This window comes from Meriones unguiculatus, chromosome 3 (genome assembly GCF_030254825.1).
Source record: "Meriones unguiculatus strain TT.TT164.6M chromosome 3, Bangor_MerUng_6.1, whole genome shotgun sequence".
NCBI lineage: Eukaryota > Metazoa > Chordata > Mammalia > Rodentia > Muridae > Meriones > Meriones unguiculatus.
This window is the reverse complement of record NC_083351.1, coordinates 172,421,408-172,437,989: the sequence shown is the minus strand read 5'-3', so window position 1 is coordinate 172,437,989 and position 16,582 is coordinate 172,421,408. Positions and strand designations below refer to the sequence as shown.

Here is a 16,582-nt window from a genome sequence, read left to right as displayed (position 1 = left end):
GAATGGTTCAAGAAGAAATACATGGTCAAGTCTGACCAGTGTCTCCAGAAGAGAACTTGTCTGAGGGCCTGTTTAACTTGCTGTTGAAAAGACTATCCTGACTGTAGCTGACATGTGTGAATTGTATGTGCTTTATGTGGTCCTAGGTGCTAGCTATAAACCTCTAAGAACAAAGACAAAACATTGAGGATGGTTTCAGGAAGAGCAGGGACTAGCTGCTCAACAGAGCCCAGAATTAAACTAAGCAGAGCAAACAGGCACTCAGCCATAGGCTTGGGTCACTGGAGTAGGGAACCCAATTGCTCTACTCTTCTTTCTGTTGCAGTGATAACTCACTGACCAAAAGCAACTTGGAGAGAAAAGTGTTTATTTGGCTTAAACTTCCAAGCCATGATTCATCATGTTGTATAGCAAGTGAATTCAGATTAATTTTACATGTTTAGACCTTCTGAAAAACATCACCACAGTTAAATTCTAACATACTCTCCTCTCTTCAGAAAGTTATGCCTGACCCCTTTGGTAGCAATCAAACACCACAATTCAACTGCCAGGCACGGTGGCATAGACCTCGAATCCCAGTGCCTGGGAGCAGAAACAGCAAACCTGCTGTAAAGCCAAAGCCAGCCTGGGTCACTTACCCTGTCTCAAAAATCTAAAACAAACAGTAATTCGCATTTCCCCGCTGATATATGTGGATATTGTTTTTAAATGGCATAGAAATACTATCACATCACACCATTTTTTTCCATTAAATGAATTTGTCATAAGCTTCCAGAAATCTTTCAGTTTTCAAAAAAATTAATAAGGGATCAACAGGTGTTGCATTTTAAAAGGGTGACAGGGCAAAGGGGTCTATGAGAGCACATGCCTGTAATCCCAGCACCTGGGAGGCTGAGGCAGTTCGACTACCACAAAGCCAAGGCAAGCCCGGGCCTTCACAATGAAGGTCCTGTTAGAAACAAGTTATAAGATAAAGGGAAATAGCTCAAAATGGAAGGTAACACATTTCTGTTGGCTGCTGCTGCTATAGAGACATCTTGGAAGAAGGGAACACGTTTTTATTGGCTGCCGCTGTAGGAGTGTTTTTTGTTTGTTTGTTTGTTTGTTTTTGTTTTTAATGCTACTGTACTGGGTTCTTATATCTACCACCCTTCTCCTCACCAATCCCTTCCAACACCCCAACACCAGGTAGGAGAGACAGAAGGTTAGTAGGGAGAGGGAGCGTCGAGATTCTTTTTCAGACTACTTCCTGCTGATTAGGGACGTTGAGTTCCTTGGGAGCAAGTCCACTCTTGTCAGGATATCTCTTTCCCTCAACCGCTTGACAAATGAGCAGGAACCGCCAGGAGGAACAGCGGCGCCTCCTTTCTTAGGGCTTTGGTCTTTTTATACCTGCTCTAGAGTCCCCAGAATTAATCTGTCTTCGGCGGCAGAAGCATGCACCAGGCAAATAGTCAGCTGCTGTGGACAGTCTGAAGCAGCCCCAGATCCCGCCCCTGGGATTAAAACAAAAACATGTTTACATAAGATAACTGGGGTTTTACAGACACCAACATTCTCACTGCATGCTTGCTATAGAGACGTCCTGGGCTCCAGGCAGACGCGCCACAGCCAGGGGAGCCCTGAGTAGTCTTTTGAACGGCCCTGTGATAAGGATGATTTGTTGACCTGTAGATGCGTAGTCCCCAGCACTGCGTCTGGTACAAAATAGGAACTCGGTAACATCTCATTTTGTCTTCTAATACCTCTACCCAACTGTTACCTACGTAATCCTGCTTCCATGTTTTTATTCTCTTTTCCTCAGAATCGCTATCTGTTGGACTGGGAGGGGCTAGCTCAGTAGTAGCATACTACTGAGTATGCGCCCAGTGAGCTGTGAGTTCAACCCCCAGCACCAATTCTTTTTTCTGTTGAAAGAAATTGCAGATCGCTCACAACGTCTCCTCCAAGGACCACAAAGCCATCGTGGAAAGCGCAGTGCGGCTGGCGACCAGAGTCACCAATCCCAGCTGCGGCCTGCGCAGTGAAGAAGACAGAAACTGCGAAGAGGGACAAAGAAAAAAGAAACCCCAGGAACTGGGGATGAGGACACTGAGACGTCCGTGGCAGGCAGCTGTGCCTAAACTCTCACAGCTATTATTAGATGGCGGGGCTGGCATTTCAGCCCAGTGTGGGTGCCGAGATCAACCAGCCTCAGATATTTGCTTATTTTTAATAAATGCTATCTAGTCTCGGCAATATTTACATTTCTTACTTTTGTTTTAAAGCTTAGTCACCATGGATAATATTAAAAATAGCTCTCATATCTCTACGTTTAAAAAACTGCATCAATTCTTTTTCTTTTTTCTTTTTTCTCTTTGTGTAGCCTTGCTGTGCTGTCCTGGACAGAGATCCGCCTGCCTCTGCCAAGAGTTTTAGCATTAAAGTGCAACACCACCAAGCCAGGCTTAGTTCAGTTCTTGAGGAGGATCCTGTTGTAATAATGTGGCTGCCTCTGCTATTTTATTGTAATATATGATGTCATTGCTTTTGTTTGTTGGTTGGTTTGTTTTTGAGACAGGATTTGTTTGTATAGCCTTGGCTGTCCTGGAACTAGCCCTGTAGACCTCAAACTCACAGAGATCCAGCTGCCTCTGCTTTCTGTGTGCTAGGATTAATGGCATCCACCACCACCTCCTAGCCAGTTGCTGCTTTTTCAATTGTAATTTTTTTTTTTTTTCCTGAGACAGGTTTCTCTGTGTAGTCCTGGTCATCCTGGAATCTTGATTCAAGGAAGAAAACATCGTGTATTTTCTTTCTCTGTGTGTGAGAGAGAGAGAGGCGCAGGATGTGGTGTCTTACTAAGTAATCCAGGTTGAGTGTTGGGTTCAAACTCACAAAGTTCTTTTTGTCTTATCATCCAAAAAGTTAGGATATGGGTATGTGCCACTCTGCTCAGCTAAAAGCTTATTTATTTATTTATTTATTTATTTATTTATTTATGTTTTTTCTTATCATCTTTATTATTTTATTCTTGGTCTTATGTGAATTTTACTGAAATATTTTTAAGATTTTTATTTTTAATTTATATATCTGTGTGTCTGTTTGTGATATATGCACATAAATAGGGTACTCTTGGAGGCTAGAAGATGATGTTGGATTCCTGGAAGCTGGAGTTACAGGCAGTTATAAGCCACCTGGTGTGTGTACTGGGACCTAAACTTGGGTCCTCTTCAAGAACAGTACCGGATCATAACCATGGAGATGAGATATCTTTCCACCTTCTTCGAAGAATTGTAACACTAGGTACAGTTGTTGGGTTTTTTTATGATGCATCACTAGATAAGCATGTTTTCCCATTTGATGGATTACACCAGTATATTGACTAATGTAAAGCTATCATTCTCCTTCCGCAGAGACTACTTTGTCATGGTGTTAGTTCTTTTTAGTATCAAATCGCTAACTGATAAAATTGTAATAGTCACTTTAGTCTTTGTAACAAAACCACAGTAAAACCGGAAACGTTTCTCTTATCCTTTAGGTGCTGTTTTGTAGCAGTGGGATCAGAACTGTGCTAGCTTGGTGGAAGGAACTCAGAATTTTTCTACCAGGGTCGGGTGTGGGGTTGGGGATTATTGCCTTAAACCGGGCTAAATTTGGTCACTCCATCTCTCTGTCTTCTTCTTTCCAGAGATGCCTCTACTGGGGATTTCTGTCAAGGTTTCTCATAAACTGAGCTCACAATACCGATCCTCAACAAAACCCTTGTATAGTCTCCAACATTCCCACCTGGCACTTCTGAGCCACTGGACTTGCTGAAGTGCGGTCTTAGCCTAACAGAACTAACATCTGGGGCCAATACCGTGTAGCCATTTGGCACCTCTCGCTTTTATTCAGCTGTCTGAATCCTGGGAGGTTATTTTTATTTTGTAGACAGAAAAAGAAACCTGTTATATAGGAATCAGTGGAGGCACCAGAAGAATTTAAAACCAGGAACACTTGATTGTAGCATCGCTCTACATAATAACTTTAACATAATAACGCTTGCCTCCTCCATGCCAGTCCCCAGGTGGCCTGACGTTATCTGTACGTCTCCCGTAGTCCTCTAGTGATGCACCTCACGGGATACTCTCAAGGCCTTTTGTATTTCTTGGATTTTTATAAATATCCCAGGAAACGAAGGAAAAGACGATCGAACACAAAGAATCCATATTGTATTCGTACAAGAAGGTCTATACTGTATTTCAAAACAAATTATCAAAGACTCCCTTGCAAGACAAGTTTAACTCTGCGTGCTCCTCTCCGGGGCTCTCTTGGCGCCCCTTGCAAAATCCAGGCGTGAGCCCGGAGAGACTTAGCCCTGGAGCAAGGACGTCGACCCTCGCCTCACTCCGGCGCAGCACCGGGCGGGGGCGCGCTGGAAGCCGCACCTACTGTGGTCTTGTCACAAAGCCAGAAAAGCACGAACCCACCCGGCGTTCCCCGCCTTCCTCCTGACAGAGGCCCCGGGAGGAGTCACGTGGAAGACGGGAGCACTCCTCCGCCTTGCGCAGTGACGCGGCTCGGGTTGCCAGGGGGCGGGGCCGGCCGCGGAAGGGGCGGGGCGGCGCAGGGGCGGGCGGGGCGGGGCGGGGCGGCCCGGCGTATTATGGGATGCGGCGGTGGAATGGCGCTGGGCGCGTGATTTTGAACAAACCCGGGTCTGTGTTTCGGAGGCGCCGCCGCCGCCGCGGCTGCTGGGAGCCCGGGGAGCGCGGCGCGAGAAGGAGGCGGCGGCGCCGCCGGCTCGGGTGAGTGTCAGCTCGGGAGACCCGGGCTGAGCGTCGGGGACCCGCGCCGGGCCCTCGGGGCGGCCGCGCGGGCGGAGAGCGCCGGCCGGCTCCCGGGCAGCTGGGCCGGTGGGCCGCGGCGGGCGGAGGGTGGTCGGGGCGCGGCCGCGAGCCGCTGGCGCCCGAGAGCGCGGCTGTCAGTCGGCGGGGCCGGCGCCGCCCGCCCCGCGCTCGGGAGGAAGGGCCCGGTGGCTGTTGACAGGCTCTCGGCGCGGCCCGGGAAGCGGCCGCCGGCCCCGGGCTCCTGGGAACCGGTTTTGCTGCTGTGTCATTTGGTACCGGCGCCTCCTTTCGCTGCTGCCCGCCGCCGCGTTCTTCCTACGCCCCTTTGTATGGACTCCTCTGGGTGTGTGTCCGTTTCCCTCGCGAAGCCCACCAGCCAAATGTCATAATGTCCCCGCGGTGCACGGGGGAAGGGAGCGGGCTGGGACTCAGCCTGGCCAAGCAACGGTAAACAACCATCCGAGGGCCGGCGGACCCGGCTGTTGGTGGGGGAATAAAGTTGAAAGATGAAACTGGGAGCTCCTTACACGCCCAGCCTCTAGCGGGCTGTACGGAAAAACGCGCCGGGAGTGGGAGGGACAGAGCTCTTGATTAAGCCCGAGCCTGCAGACTTTTATATATGGAGTTGTCATTCAAACAAGGTAGGGTAATGAGATGGCCTCTGCGTCTTCCTTATTCTTAGGTCAACTTAAGACGGTAGAATAGCTCTGTTCACAACCCCGAGGTTCAGTTTGCTCATTTCAAATAGGTCTTTTGGAGCTTATCCTGTAGCTAAATGATACAGAATAAAGCTTTTGAGCTGGCAATTATTAAGGCTTCCTGAGGTCAAACAGCTAATTTTGGGGGAATGCTGGACCCATTAAGAAGCCTTACAGCTTACATGTTCTTATTCCTGAGATGATTAAAAATGACTTATATCTTCTTTTGGCTACTGATTAAACAAAATGATGTCAGGAACTGGGAGGGGCGGATAGGTAGTTCTGGAATCTTGTTCTAAAGCAGGCTGTTTATTTTCACTGCATTGAATAGGTGTATCAGCAGCAGATGGTTTTTAATTTGGAAAGTTAGATCCTAAAACCATTTGGCAAGGGATTCTATCGAAGAGCTCTGTTTTCTATATGTTAGAAGTTGATCGTTCATGAATGTTTCCACGGTTGAATCAATTCACCTTAAATTAAGTAGCACTTGGTACGTCTTAAGCCAACGACAAATTGACGTAATGGCGTTTATAGGCAGAAATGGCCAAAGTTAAGTGGAGAGGAAAACAGTTCAGAACTTTATTCTTAAAAATTAAGAAAACAACAACAACCCGTTGTCTGCAGGTTCAGCGCCTGTTATTTATGGGGTGTCCGAGGAGACAGGCATGCATATGGAAATAGTCATACTGTCAAAGTCGTTCTGTGGGTGGAGTAGAATGCCAAAGTCGGAGAGCGACGTTCAAGGCCTCCAGTGACTTTGAAATGTTTATGAAACGTGGTCTACCATCTCTCTCAAGTGTTGTTCTGGAGAAGAATGAGTTTGGGGTGTTTACGGGTCTTGTGTCAGATTTCCGCTTGGCTTGCCCTCCTAACCAATACCCCGGACTTGGAATCCCCCAGGTATCACGACTCCCGTTGGCGTTCCTCCGGGGCCCCCCGGGAGCCGTGGGGTCTGGTCCTGGGGTGATCGGTGTGACCCAGCCCGCCGGCGAGCGCTGGAACCTCGGGTGTGCGTTTGAAGGTTGGCGGGGCGGGCGGGAGGTTTCCCCGGATATGTGGGTGTGCGCCGCTTGGGAGGGCGGGCCGGGGCGGGAGCAGGAGGAAGGGGGAGGTGACTGGCGGCGGCGGCGGCGGCCGGGGCTCGGCTGTCGGGGGAAGCTGCTGAGCTGTGATGGTGATGACGAGGTGAAAATGGCGGATCTTTCGAAATACAATCCCGGCCCCTGACATACCAGAGGCGGCGGCGGCGGCGACATCGCCACCCCGGCTCCCGCCAGGGTCCCCGGGTACCCCACAGTGCTCCATTTCGGGCAAACTGGGAAAGGAAGCAGCTGGACAGAGCTACCGTGCACAGGCAAAACAGGCACTTCCCCGGGCTCGAAATTGCCCGGGACCTTCCTGAGCCCGCTCCTCGGAGCCGAGGGTGGAGAAAGCGGCAGCCTCTGGAGGTAGAGGAGAAGGGGGGGAGGTACCCGGAGGCTCTGTGTCTGCAGAGCTCTTTATTTGGGAGCTGGGGGAGGAAATGCGCTGCGGATCAAGAATGACTTGTCCGGAGTGCAAAGCCTCATAATGACATCAACATTTTTTTTTGGGGGGGGGGGTATCAAGAGCACTGAGTTTGGTTCTACCTTAAGGCTGCTGCTGAGGCCTAGAGGACCCGCTAGTACTTACCATGATTTCCTGATAGAATACTTAAAACACCCGCTCAGTGGGGGTTGGCTGATGGTGTCCAGCAGTTCAGGGACACCCTAAACACTTAGTGTGTTTCTTTACTGAGGCACAGTATTGGCATTTTCTTCCACATTTAATGTTGGTGATGGACATAGTCCATAACTTGTTGGGGTGTGAGTCCTCACCAATTTTTGAACATATGGACCAGTTTTGTAGCAATCAAAATTTTATATGGCTTTGTCATCTTTGGGGTGGCACCTCTGACCCTGCCACTTGGCAAATAACAGTTGATACTGTCATATTTTCTGCTCGTTTTAAAATGGAATCTCTTCTCTGTCCCCATTTAATTTCATGAATTATAGAATGAAGTTATGGAAGATTTTTATGATAGGCTGTTGTATACTACAAGTGAAATCCTGTTTGGTAGTGTTGTTCTGCTTATGAGTTTGCCTTTACTGTCACAGATATGAAGGTTTGATGCAAACATTGAGCATGTTAAGCTGATAAAGGTAATTGGAACCTGTTATATTGCAAATGTTGCTTCTTTGCTCAGGTAACTAGAGCACTGTTAATTTGATTATAAGGCTCGATTGACTTTATAATGGCCCCAGCCTGCTTTTGTCATCTGATGGGCCATACTGTGCTGCAGGTTCCTAGGCCGTCTCCTTGCAAACAACAGCAGTGATACCAAAAGGCTTACATGTTATTTAAAACTTTACACACTGGTTTGGGGCCCTCCTTTTTTCTTCAAAGTAAGTGGTAGAAGGTTGTGTAAGTGACCTTGAATTATGAGAGTAAAAAGGTTAATATTTAAGAAATGCCTAGTAGTAACATTTATGAGTGGCAATCCGGTTTTCTTACTCAGGTTGTCTACAAGGCAGGATAGTATTTCATGTGTTACAATATGGCATATTGTGATATACAGGGCAAATATTTTGGATGTGTATATAGTTTGAACTTTGGCTTTCACCCACGGTAAGGATGAGAATATTTTACAGTCAATACCTGAGAGGTACTTAGAAGATTTAATTATTGTTGCTCATCAAAAATATAATTTGAGGGGCCAGCCAGTTGGCTCAGCAGGTAAAGCACTGGCCATGCTACTGGCCTGCCCTCAGCCCCCTGGAATGCACATGTTGAGAGAATACCAGCTCTCACAGGGTGTTCTCTGACTTCCTCATGGCGAGTGTGCTCCCAACATGTAGCAAATGTAAAAAATATTAAATTTGTGGCTGAAGAGATATCTTATCTACTAAGAGTGTTTCAGGCCTTTCTGGAGTTTCCAGCATCCATGTCAGATGGCTTTACAACTGCTTTTATCTCCAGCTTCAGGGAATCTGATGCCCTCTTCTGGCCTCTTTGAGAACCCAAATATGTGTGACATATACTCACATACAAAAATGACTCTTTTTTTTTTTTTAAAGATAAAAGCATTACAATTATATATATACACACATATATTTGTTCTTGCATTACTCAGTAAGAATTTGTTTTTTATTATGCTCACTTAGTAGTAAGAGTAAGAAAATTTTAAAACCTAAATGCTTTGTGATTGGTTTTCTTTTTTTCTTTTTTCTTTTTCTTTTTCTTTTTTTCTTTTTTTTTTTTTTTTTTTTTTTTTTGCAATGGGGTCTTGCTATGTAGCCCAGGCTAGCATTTATTTTTTTTGTGTGTGTGTGTGAGAGCATTTTGCCTGCATGTATGTCAGTGCACCACTCACAGGCATTGGGTACTCTGGAGCTGGGGATGCAGACAGTTGTGAGTCACTGCAGTGTGAGTGTTGGGTTCTTTGGAAGAACAGCTACTGCCCTTAACTTCTGAGCCCTGATCAGGTTAATTTTAACTTCCATCTCTGTTGCCTTTTTGGTTGATTCTTAGTGATTATCCTGCCCTGCCTTTTTTAGATAGTCTTTTTTTTTTTTTTTTTTTTTGCCTAGGATGGCCTGAAATTCATAGTGGCACAGACTAACTTCTAACTCAAAATGGTCCTTATGCCTCCCAAGTGTGCTGGGATTACAGGTATGAGCCATACCACGCTTACTCTGTGATTACCTTTTAAACTACATGATTCTGAATGCTGGGATTAAAGGCATATCACTATACCCAGTTGTGATTACCTTTAGAAAATAATTTCCTTTTTAAAATTATAATATGATTATATCATTTCCCCCTTCTCTTTTCTCTAAAACCTCCTGTATACTCCTGTGTTCTTTTTCTTTTTTAAGTTCATGGCCTTCTTTTTTTATTAATTGTTGTTACATAGGTGTGTGTGTGTCTGTGTGTGTGTATTTCTAAACACATAAGTACAACTTGCTCAGTCTGTGTAATTACAGTTATTTGTATGTGTGGATTTTCAGGGCTGACCATTTGTTATTAGCTTCCTGGTTAGTATGCTCTTCTCTGGGAAAACTGTTTCTCCCAATCTCAACATGCTTTAGGGATTAGAGCTCAGTTTTTAGATCATTTTAGTAAGGATAGTTGCCTATTAATAATTTAAGTGTATTAGAATGACTGAAGGAAGAATTTGCTTGTGGAGGGAGTCAGGCGTCTGTTTTGTTTGGAGAGGAACAGTATGGACGGTTTTGCTTGTTTTGGTTGGTTGCGGTTTTTTGAGACAGGGTTCACTATAACTTAAGCCAGTGTGTAATTTGAGACTCTTCTTGCCTCAATCTCCCCATTGCTGATTACAGGGACTGATGTCACACCCCCGTTAGAGTTGGACATCCCTAATCTGATTCAAAATGTTCACTCAAAAACTTTTAGCTTTTAGAGTATTTTGGATTTTGACATAGGTTATAATTACAAGGAAAAGCTATACATATATTTCCCAATGTGACACTTGAGAATCTGAAACACTCCTGGTTCCAGGCATTTTGGATAAGGAATAGTTAGCCTCTACTGGGGATCATGAGTCCTATACTGTGCAAGGGAGATGGGTAAAAGAAATATCATTGCCCCAGAGGACTTTCAGTTTAAGTATCACCGCAGGTAAAATTGAAACCATAGCCTAAAAGCTTTAAGTTGCGTATAACTTTTGAGTAGAATGGCAGCCTCAGTAATGTACCTGGGGAGATAATCCAGGAATGTTTCTGTAAGATGTGCTGGAGATGAGAGGAGACAAGTGAGATACCATGGTGCACACCAAGCTGTGGAGGTTCAGTGCTGTTGATTGTGAAGGGATGGGGTAGTTCATGCATGAACTGCTTGTCGTGACACATTAGTATTTCTGTGGAGATCTGTCAAGAGCTCATTGTATTTTAATTAACTTACTGTTTGGTGTGTGGGCTCACATGCCAAGGACCACATGTGGAGGTGAGAGGACAACTTCCCCACCATGTGAACCCACAGCACACAGTCAGGTCACCTGGCATCGCAGTAAGCGCCTTCACCAGCTGAGCCATCTCCAGCCCCAGGCTGAAAGACCTCCCCACACAAAACAGTAAATTAATTACAAGAAAATAAGATCTTTTAATTGTTGACATATCTCCAAAGGAAAAAAAAATAGTAAGTTCTAGGCCAGCCATAGGCTACATAATGAGACCTTGTCTAAAATAATAATGATAATGACATTTGAGGAAGAATATTGACCAGTGTTATTTTCCTTTTTATTTAGGACATACATTGATGACCTTTCTGGGCATCAGTAAGGATATTAATGTAGGAATCCAAGAGGCTTGGGTTAGCATATGTCTAGGTTTTGTTAACCTTGTTTCTATGATATGATACTTGAACTGAAGAAACTATTAATTCACAGTTCCAAGTTACAGTCTGTCATTCCAGGGAACTTAGGTGGTAGGAACCGGAAATAGCTTGTCATATCATCCAGTATTTGGGGATCATTTCTCAAATTACGTGCATTAAGAATCCTTGTTTCATGCTGTCTTCTGGACATACCATGACCATCGATTGCACTCATGTCTCTGTTTACCTGCACAAGACTTCCAGAAGGGGAACAGCCCATCAAGGTGTGTAAAGCAGGGCAGCAGGGGCGTAGATGAAGCTGGCTGTCACATTGTTTCAGCAGTCTGGAAGCAGAGCCAAGCTTTGATGGAATATTAAATGCATAAAAACAGAACTTAAAGGGAGAAGTGGTTTAGAGAAACAGGAAAGAATCGTGGTGGTGAGTTCACCCATGTCTTCTTAGCGGCCTTCTAAATGAGCCTGAGATTGATTACATGATAAGCAGCTGGTAGAGCCAAGATTGGGAAATGGGTCTTACTACCATAGTTTGTTGTTTAAGATAGGTCTTCTACATAATCCTTGCTGGCCCTGAGCTCATGATACTCCTGCCTCAGCTTTCTGAGTGTGCTTCTTCTGCAGTAACACTGTAATAAATTCTTTAAAATGTAGCCTTTTACTTCCATCCATATTATTTTAAAATTTTAGATACAATTTACTTCTTTTTCATTGTCTCTGTACTAAATCAAATCTGTTTATATCTGCTGTGGACTTTCTACTGTAACAGCCCCACCCCACCACCCTACCCTTTTTTTTTTTTTTCTTGTTTTTTCCAAGACATCTTTTCTCCTGGTAGCTCTGGTTAGAACTCTCACTCTGTAAACCAGACTGGCCTCAAGCTCACAGAGATCCGCCTGCCTCTGCCTCCCGAGTGCTGGGATTAAAGGCGTGGGCCACCCTCAGGTTGCAACAGCCTTTTAACTGTCTGTCCAGTAAGATGCCTGAGATGATTTTACCTCTTTGTCTCTTGATTTGTAAAAACCTCTTCAGGGCTTAATTTCTCAAATGTGCTCAAAGTCAGAAAGCAATAAGAAGTACCTATTTGTTGAAGTACTTATAGAACTGTAAGCTAGTTACAAATTCAGACCTTGTAGAGTTTTAGATAGAAAGTATTTTCAGAGGATATTGTTGAAAAGCTTACTTGAAGATAGCTTGTCAGCCTGCTAGCATATCTGTGGTGGTGTGGATTTCTTGTTAAAAGCCCTGTGAAGTCCCAGAGCACTATATAAATCCACTGTACATGAATATTTATTTGCAAAACCTGGCATATATAATGGTAGAGTTTTTTTTTTTTTTTAAGGCTACCCTTTCTTTATGGTTAACATGTTCATTTTTCAAATACGAAGATGCTATTGTTTGCCAGCTCTTGTAGGCCCTAGGATGAGAGGGTTTGATGGTGAGGAAGGTAAACAAGTCTCCTTCGCCTGTATCTTACACTCCAAAGAAAAGGGGTGCGGTGTGATCAAGGTATAAACAAATAGACAAAACGTTCTACTGACTGTATGTGCAATGACAAGAATGAGGGGAAGGATATAGTGCCTAGTGGTGATGAGGGTTGTATTTAACAGAGGGCTTTTAGTGTCAATGAGATGGATTTATAAGTCATTAGACCTTCTGAATCTAAGGACTCAGATTGGACTTAAACCATTAACCCATTTTCAACTGGGAGGAAGTAAAAAGCTGATTGACTTCCCGGAGTATACTTTTTTGTCTGTAGATGCTTAGAATGCTATGAGCTGAAGCTACTGGAGGTTGGGGGCATTCCATTTCATGTTCTGGGTTCTTCCCCTCCATACATTGACTGGTGGTAACTCCTATGCAGGTGAAGCAAACTGGCCTTAGCATCCTTGGTCTGTGAAGATCGTGTTCCTTAGAATAGACTTTAACACTGATGAAGACACATATGCTAGCACATAGCTTCCATTCCAAAGGGATAAAATTAGGGTGATGAATCATGTAACTAAAGGGCCAAACCCTTTTCTTGCCATACACACACGCTTGTTTGGAGAATTTATTTTAGTGAAGGTTAGTATGCCCTGCATGTGACCCTAATGGAAGCATATAAGGGGATTAGGTGCTCTGCAGAATGCAGAATGGCTTCCGAGGTGTCCTGTCTCTGGAACTTTGCATGGTCTCATATTACTCACCGACTGGCCACACCTGATTAGACTGTTTCTTACTAGAAGTTTGAACTCCCAGTTCAAAAAGACACAAATATGCTTCCATTCTTGTAACTTAGTATTGCGCGTGGGTATTCTCCTTCTGTTCCCTTCTGCCCTCCCCTCTCCTTCTCTTCTTTCCTTTCTTCCCCCTCTGCGTATCCCACTATGAAGTGGTCTTGCTATGTGACTCAGCTTTGGAATTGCCTCAAAATAAAAATCCTCCTGCCCCCCAAGTATTGGGATTTCCAGCATTTACTTCCATGCTGTGCTGTTCCAGGTCTCTTCTTAACAGGATGAATGTGGACTTCAGTTTTCTGATAGCAGAGCTTTCTTTAAAGGATCAGAGGCAGAATGCACAGAAGACACAGTGGTCGAAGCCACTGTCTTATTTAGGAACTGAACACCCTCTCAGTGGTTGTTAAGACAATAGAGCAGTTTTGCTTTTCTTATTCAGTAAGTTGCTTTGCTTTTTTCCTTTGCTGTGCAGCCCAGGCTTGCCTGACACTCAGTAGTCTCGATTCCTGGGGTTACAGGAGTAACTGTACCACACACCTGACATAAACACGAGTAAGGATATGGGCTAGGCAAATAATACTAAAAACCAACTTGATGTACATTGCAGAATACTACCCTCTGTAATGTGTTCAAGTGAACAAAGTGAACCGTCCGTCAATATGCTGAATAACCGATTCTCAAATCTCTTATTTCAGATTACGGAAATGTAAGAGTTTCTGTTTTTTTGACAATAGACATTAAACTAGAAATTGATATAAAATGCATAGAAAATCTCCAAGTGTTTAGGTGTTAAATGCTATCTATTATCATCTGTCAAAGATGGAGTCACAGGGGCTATTAGACAATGTTTTAAAGTGACTAAATAATAGTAAAAAATGACCTTAATGGAAGGCATTTAAGTAGCATTGGTATTCTTTTTCTTGTTGTTAGTTTTTTTTTTATGTTTCAATGGCTTGTTGTAGGTTTAGAAGCTTGAAAGTCAGCCATCATGCCCTTGAGAGCTGTAGCTCTGGGAGCCAGTGTGATCTGCAGCATGTCTGGGCTGCACTGTTCCTTTGTTTTTGAGTGTTTTCATGTCACTTTGGGGAAAAAAAATAAAACAAAGCTGTGGAAGTGATCTGAACCACATCTTGAAAAATTGTTTTTCTGTAGGACAGATAGTAAACGTAAGTTTTGCAGGCATAAAATTACTCATATATTTCTCCCAACCATGGAGAAATGTAATTAAACAATAACAAAAATACCTTAGGGTGAGATTGAGTAGAAATAACACTCTGGGCCTCTAGGCTGGGTTTACTGAACCCTTGTTGCCATTTTAAGATTCTGGAACAAGGAGTTAAGATTACATCTAAAGAATGCAGAAGGATGTAAAGATAGCTTTTGACTGTGTAAAAATGACAGTTGAAATCTCCAGCCAGAGTAATTTCGAAAAATGAGATAGAAAACAAAATACCAGTGGGAAAAATGAAGAAAGGACATTTCTACAGAGCCTACAGATTTTTAAAGGAATGAATATTATATGTAACTTTAAATATATATATATATATATATATATATATATACACACACACACACACTTAAATAAAATTATACAGTGCTGGTACATTTGGCAGGAGGAAATAGACAAGTTCCTTCAGAAACACAAACTATCAAATATCAAAGCTTACTCATAAAGAATTTATCAAAGATATTTATAAGTTTAACAAAAAAACTTTTTGTAAGCCAGGAGCAGTGGTTCCTTTCTGTAAAAGCTTGAGAGGCTGAATCAGGGTCACTGGAGGCCAGTGTGCACGAAAGTGCATATAAGACCTTGTCTCTAGAACAAGAACAAAAGAAAGCTTCCTAGAGCCATGTGTCTCCACTGATGAATTCTAAGAAACATGCAAGAAGGAAATGGACAACTCTGTGCATGTGTTTCCTGAGCAGAGAATGTGCTCACCTCATTTCGTCAGGCTAGCCTTAGTCCCAGGAAGATGCCACAAGAAAAAAACACTACAGACTGATACCTTTCATGAATTTACACAGAATGCTTAGCAGAAAGTTTACAGAATAGAATTCAGCAGCTAACACAACTGCGTTATAAGATGGATGGTCTTTGAAAATGTAGAATTGGATTGATAATAAAAATCAGTTTAACTTGCAGATTAAGGTAGAAAACCATCTGATTTTCTTGGTAGTTGTAGAAAAAAAAGCACACAACAATTAAACGTGTGTGTGTGTGTGTGTGAGAGGGAGAGAGAGAGCGAGAGAGAGACTGAATGTTGTGCTTTATACATCCTAAGCCAGTGTTCTGCTGATAGGTTGTTTTCCCATCCTCACCCTCTTTTGAGAGTGGGTTTTGATATGTACACAGGCGTAGTAGGTGCTTTTCTCTTGCTGTGATATGTACACAGGCGTAGTAGGTGCTTTTCTCTTGCTGTGATATGTACACAGGCGTATTAGGTGCTTTTCTCTTGCTGTGATATGTACACAGGCGTAGTAGGTGCTTTTCTCTTGCTGTGATAAAGTACCAAGACCAAAAGACAACTTAAAGAAGAAAGTTTATTTTGGCTTAAGGTTCCAGAGCAAGAGTCCATCATGGCAGGGAGCAGGCATAGTGGCAGGAAGCTGGTTAAACACAGTTCCTTCCACATACAGGAAGTGCAGAGAACAAGCAGAAGCATGAGGCTGTCAACCTTAGGTGTCCTCTCCCAGCGATGTGGTGTACTTCCTTCAGCAGGGCTGCCTGACAGCTGGGGAGCCAGTGTTCATACCTGAGCGGAGGGGCTATTACTCATTTAAACCACCACCCAGGTTAGCCCTGAACTCACAGTCCTAAATCCCTGGATTATACTCACGAGCCACCATTCTTGTCTTCATTTAATTGTTTTATAGATGTATTAACTTTTACTTCAAATGTATGGATGTTTTACTTGTGTGTATGTCTCTGTACCACATATATGCACTACCCTCAGAATCCAGAAGAGGGTATCAGCTATCTGAGGACTGGAGTTACAGATGGATGAATGTAGGGTCTGGGAATCCAGCCCCGTCCTCTGCAAGAGCAGCCAGTGCCATTTCTCTAGGCCAAGTTTTTTGTTTTTGTTTTTTAAAGGATAGGCAAGATGGCTTAGCAGATGATGGTGCTTTTGACCAAGGCTGATGGCCTACATTCAATCCTAGTGATTCACATGGTGGAAGGAGAGAACCATTTCTCACTTTGTCCTCTGACCTCCACACTTGCACCATGGTACTCGTGCACCCCCTCCCCCAATAAAGGGAATAGGAGAAACCTACAGATAAACAAATGACATTGGGAAGCAGGCATGGGAGTCTGTTTTCATACCCTTAAGTCTTCAGTTTGTGTGAGGTCACAGCAAATATAGCAAGGCAAAGGAAGTAAAGGTGTGCAGATTAGAAAGGGATAATTATAGTTGATACTTGCATTGAGTATTGATGAATTTTAAGTAGTCTACATTGAAAAGCTACGAACAGTGAATAAGTGGGC

General features: G+C 43.8%; 1 protein-coding gene across 5 annotated transcripts in view; it reads left to right on the top strand.

Moving 5' to 3' along the window:
* The first annotated feature begins 4,627 nt into the window (after positions 1-4,627).
* The window catches only part of Lin54 (lin-54 DREAM MuvB core complex component), a 66,635-nt gene continuing 54,680 nt past the window's right edge, over positions 4,628-16,582 (top strand). For 3 of the 5 annotated variants that reach the window (XM_021646118.2, XM_060381022.1, XM_021646116.2), the window contains exon 1: positions 4,628-4,769. The gene's annotated coding sequence lies outside the window, so the exon portion shown is untranslated. Of the gene's footprint in view, positions 4,770-6,606; positions 6,958-16,582 lie in introns of those variants that run through there. The other 2 variants (XM_021646117.2, XM_021646115.2) reach the window with 2 other exon arrangements.